This window comes from Salmo salar, chromosome ssa20 (assembly GCF_905237065.1).
Source record: "Salmo salar chromosome ssa20, Ssal_v3.1, whole genome shotgun sequence".
Taxonomy (NCBI): Eukaryota; Metazoa; Chordata; class Actinopteri; order Salmoniformes; family Salmonidae; genus Salmo; species Salmo salar.
Genome location: NC_059461.1, coordinates 21,242,973 through 21,248,505, shown reverse-complemented (window position 1 = coordinate 21,248,505; position 5,533 = coordinate 21,242,973). Strand labels below are relative to the sequence as shown.

Genomic DNA, 5,533 nt, shown 5'->3' with positions numbered 1-5,533 from the left:
CTAATGTGGTGTGTGTTGGGAAGAATCTAACCTCTGTCACAGGCTTTCACCATGTCAGCGAAGCCTGGAAGCAGAACTTTGGAAGAATCTGAAGCAGAAACTGCTTGATGTTTCAGGCTGCCAGTGGACATAGGATGAGAAATAGGTCATTAATAGCAGAGTTTTTTTGCAACTATTGAAACACTGGGTGTGGACAAAAGAAGACCAGCATTTTCACACTGTCATGCTGTTATTATAATAGCACAAGTAATCTAAAGTAGGTATTTGACCATTCATAGATTTGGTCTATTATTGGTAATAATGTGTGGGATACATCTTTCTCTGTCTAAATGAAAACAACTAGTTTCCACAAACTCATCAGGTTTGCCATAGACATGGGCAGCCCTGCTTACTACTTTAAATCTGTGTCACCCTTTGCCCAGGAGATAATTTCCTTTTAGCCTAATGGTTAAGAGATTGGTTTTCCAAGAGACAGGTTCAGATCGGGTTCAGATCCCATCTGTGTGTAGTTGACGTGAGTCGGGGTCACGGTCTCATGATGAGGTAGCCCTGCATGTGACTTCAAAATCAGTGTCTCCCTCGGCCCAAAAGGGAATTACCTATTGGGCTAACTGTTAAGACATTGGTTTCTTCTGTGGAAGATCTGGTTTCAGATCCCAGCCGTGAATGGTATTCTTTCGTGGGAGAGGAGGTCAAAGGGGGGTGAATGTAGCAGACATTAGTTGCGCTCAAAGTCTTGTGATGTAGCCTTGTGATGTAGCCTGACATCAAAATCACTGTCGCCCAAAAGGGAATTCCCTATTGGGCTAACCGTTAAGACGTTGGTTTCTTCGGTGGGAGATTGCGCCCGTGAGTCATACTCTGTTACCTCTCATTCGAATTCCCTCTTTCCAGAAGTCTGCTCTAAAGCCAGCAGAGGTCGTCTTTTCACAGACAATCAATGGTGAGCCAAGTAACATGGTGGACAGATGTGTGAATCAGACAAGCACAGCATGAGTGACTTCCAGAGGCAAGATATGTAATAAACAAGTGATCATACTGTACTGTACAAATTCAGTCCCTAGGTAATGAATCAGTGGTCAAATGACCTCCACTCATCACTGTCAAACGCTCCCTGAAACACTTCAACGAACAGGCCTTTCTAATCGACCTGGCCCGGGTATCCTGGAAGGATATTGACCTCATCCCGTCAGTGGAGGATGCCTGGTTATTTTTTTTTAAATGCCTTCCTCACCATCTTAAATAAGCCTGCCCCATTCAAGAAATTTAGAACCAGGAACAGATATAGCCCTTGGTTCTCTCCAGACCTGACTGCCCTTAACCAACACAAAAACATCCGGGGACGTTCTGCACTAGCATTGAACAGCCCCTGTGATATGCAACTTTTCAGGGAAGTTAGAAACCAATATACACAGGCAGTTAGAAAAGCCAAGGCTCGATTTTTCAAGCAGAAATTTGCTTCCTGCAACACAAACTCAAAAACCTTCTGGGACACTGTAAAGTCCATGGAGAATAAGTGAACCTCCTCCCAGCTGACCACTGCACTGAGGATAGGAAACTCTGTCACCACCGATAAATACACTATAATTGAGAATTTCAATAAGCATTTTTCTTCAGCTGGCCATGCTTTCCACCTGGCTACCCCTACCCCGGTCAACAGTACTGCACCCCCCACAGCTACTCGCCCAAGCCTTCCCCATTTCTCCTTCTCCCAAATCCAGTCAGCTGATATTCTGAAAGAGCTGCAAAATCTGGACCCCTACAAATCAGCCGGTCTAGACAATCTGGACCCTTTCTTTCTAAAATTATCTGCCGAAATTGTTGCAACCCCTATTACTAGCCTGTTCAACTTCTATTTCGTGTCATCTGAGATTCCCAAAGATTGGAAAGCAGTTGCGTTCATCCCCCTCTTCAAAGGGGGTGACTCTCTAGACCCAAACTGCTACAGACCTATATCTATCCTACTCTGTCTTTCCAAGGTCTTCGAAAGCCAAGTTAACAAACAGATTACCGACCATTTCGAATCCCACCGTACCTTCTCCGCTATGCAATCTGGTTTCAGAGCTGGTCATGGGTGCACCTCAGCCACGCTCAAGGTCCTAAATGATATCTTAACCGCCATCGATAAGAAACAATACTGTGCAGCCGTATTGATTGACCTGGCCAAGGCTTTCGACTCTGTCAATCACCACATCCTCATCGGCAGACTCAACAGCCTTGGTTTCTCAAATGATTGCCTCGCCTGGTTCACCAACTACTTCTCTGATAGAGTTCAGTGTGTCAAATCGGAGGGCCTGTTGTCCGGGCCTCTGGCAGGCTGTATGGGGGTGCCACAGGGTTCAATTCTTGGGCCGACTCTCTTCTCTGTATACATCAATGATGTCGCTCTTGCTGCTGGTGAGTCTCTGATCCACCTCTACGCAGACGACACCATTCTGTATACTTCTGGTCCTTCTTTGGACACTGTGTTAACAACCCTGCAGACGAGCTTCAATGCCATACAACTCTCCTTCCATGGCCTCCAACTGCTCTTAAATACAAGTAAAACTAAATGCATGCTCTTCAACCGATCGCTGCCTGCACCTGCCCGCCCGTCCAGCATCACTACTCTGGACGGTTCTGACTTAGAATATGTGGACAACTACAAATACCTAGGTGTCTGGTTAGACTGTAAACTCTCCTTCCAGACTCACATTAAGCATCTCCAATCCAAAATTAAATCTAGAATTGGCTTCCTATTTTGCAACAAAGCATCCTTCACTCATGCTGCCAAACATACCCTCGTAAAACTGACCATCCTACCGATCCTCGACTTCGGCGATGTCATTTACAAAATAGCCTCCAATACCCTACTCAATAAATTGGATGCAGTCTATCACAGTGCCATCCGTTTTGTCACCAAAGCCCCATATACTACCCACCACTGCGACCTGTACGCTCTTGTTGGCTGGCCCTCGCTTCATACTCGTCGCCAAACCCACTGGCTCCAGGTCATCTACAAGACCCTGCTAGGTAAAGTCCCCCCTTATCTCATCTCACTGGTCACCATAGCAGCTCCCACCCGTAGCACGCGCTCCAGCAGGTATATCTCACTGGTCACCCCCAAAGCCAATTCCTCCTTTGGCCGCCTCTCCTTCCAGTTCTCTGTTGCCAATGACTGGAACGAACTACAAAAATCTCTGAAACTGGAAACACTTATCTCCCTCACTAGCTTTAAGCACCAGCTGGCAGAGCAGCTCACAGGTCACTGCACCTGTACATAGCCCATCTATAAATAGCCCAAACAACTACCTCTTCCCCTACTGTATTTATTTATTTATTTTGATCCTTTGCACCCCAGTATTTCTACTTTGCACATTAATCTACTGCAAATCTACCATTCCAGTGTTTTACTTGCTATGTTGTATTTACTTCGCCACCATGGCCTATTTATTGCCTTTACCTCCCTTATCTCACCTCATTTGCTCACATTGTAGAGACTTATTTTTCTACTGTATTATTGACTGTATGTTTGTTTTACTCCATGTGTAACTCTGTGTTGTTGTACAGTATGTGTCAAACTGCTTTGCTTTATCTTGGCCAGGTCGCAGTTGTAAATGAGAACTTGTTCTCAACTTGCCTACCTGGTTAAATAAAGGTGGGGGGGGGGGGATGAAGAAGAGGACTGGCCCAACTAGTCTATATACTGCATATTCTATGTATTGTTTTAGGCAGAAAAGGGCTCCATGTTGTATCAGAGAAGGTTGGAAGATGTGGAGAAAGACAGTTTATGGGATGGAAGAAATTATGGGCCGTTTTTTACATGTAAACTCTTAATTTACAATACTTGAGTGAAATAAATTCAATGTACTTAGGACCAATCCAATTTAATTACTCGGGGAAGGTTTACCTCTAGCCTACATTTCCATATCTAGACACAAGATGTCACTATACTATCAGTACCGACTGGCAAAACCAAACATGTATTTTAAAATACCAAATGAAGCATAGGATAGAGAACAAAGGCCTAGAGATTGAGGAGACACAGCCAGATAAGGGCTTGAACCATGTAACCATAGGATTACAGCGTAAGTACACTACCTCCTGACATAGGCCTACAGATCCAGACCTCTTGGCAGAGACAGTAGCAGGTTACACTATTCGGGACACAGAGAGATGGAGAGAGAGCGCACGCAGTTAGAGGTGCAAACATGGGAAACCAGAGATAATCCCACCGCTGCCAATGGCGAACATATCAAGTTCGCTATGATAAAGTCAAGTGTAGAAATATCCTATGCCGCGAAAGTGGTGCTTTCTGTTAGGCTTATCTCTATAGCGTACTATTTTATCTTAAAGTTGTGGAGCAACAATCCAGTGCTGTGATGCACACACCGCAGGTTTTTCTCCCAGACTCGGCTTGGGTCTACCGAATGTAGGCTAAGGAAATTCAATGGAAGCGTTCAGATCAAAGCGTTGAATATGACCAATTTCATGCAAGGATTTATTTATTTGATGAGTAAATAATATAGTTGATTTCGTTAATTTACATGAGCAATATTTTGCTGTTTTTAGAACATACTGTTCACCGTCGTCTCATTTTCACTTCAGCGATGCAACATCTTCCTGTCATTTTTCCACAACGCAACGCGATTACGCGCGCAGCCAAGGTAATAGTAGAGATTTTCTTGGTAAGCATCACAGGTGCTCGTGGACCGTTGTGCGTAATTTTCGACCACTTTTGCATGTTCAGTTTATGAGCGAATTAATTTGATACATCTAAGGGGAAAACCACCAGACCAGTCCTATAGCAATAATGGCTCCGCACCTCAAACGTTCGGGTGATTGTAATTGGGGCATGCGTTTTATTGTTTATCCATAGCAGGCTGTCTGAGTTCGGATAAACTGAGATGCATAGAACGGAAAAATGAAAATATTTCGAAATAACACCCGGCACTGCTTGATTGTGAGGCAATTCATCATCTGAAATATATTTTATTTGTAATTTTAAGGGAGGACATAGCACAGGTTTGAATAACGCTACTGTCCTGAAGAATCGAATACCCTTTTTGTAAGTATTCCTGCGTTATACTAAATCACAACCTATGATTTGATTTGCGCCTGTGTTTATTTTTGCTTGAATTTGCAATAGGCAACATTCGCCTCGATCACAACCTACAGGTCTGTCTGCCGACCAAAATAGGCAATCATTGCAAACTCGACGGGATTAGAACAAAACCTCGATTATTATTACAATGGTTTGTCGAGTCCAGACAAAATTGTGCTTGGACGTAGCTATACTTAATATATATATATTTTTTAAATGTATAATTAAGATCTCGGTAGCCTAGTATGTGTTGGATTAAGCTATAATTATATTCAACACATAAACACTTAAGAGCTGAATAGGAATGCGAACCCTGTATCGAAAAAAGAGACCTCGATAATATTGTAGAATACCGTTGAGGAATATCGTGCACATGATTGTAAATAATGAATAAATAAGATGTTGTAAATAAATTCCAAAATGAAAAGATAAAGACTCCAATCATCCTTA

At 43.3% G+C, this 5,533-nt stretch overlaps 1 protein-coding gene across 4 annotated transcripts in view; it reads left to right on the top strand.

The window, feature by feature from the left end:
* Nucleotides 1-3,951: 3,951 nt before the first annotated feature.
* LOC106579922 (E3 ubiquitin-protein ligase DTX1) overlaps nucleotides 3,952-5,533 on the top strand; it is a 57,855-nt gene continuing 56,273 nt past the window's right edge. The window contains exons 1-2 of one of the 4 annotated variants that reach the window (XM_014160323.2): nucleotides 4,153-4,646; nucleotides 4,989-5,047. The gene's annotated coding sequence lies outside the window, so the exon portion shown is untranslated. Of the gene's footprint in view, nucleotides 4,068-4,147; nucleotides 5,048-5,533 lie in introns of those variants that run through there. The other 3 variants (XM_014160325.2, XM_045703071.1, XM_014160324.2) reach the window with 3 other exon arrangements.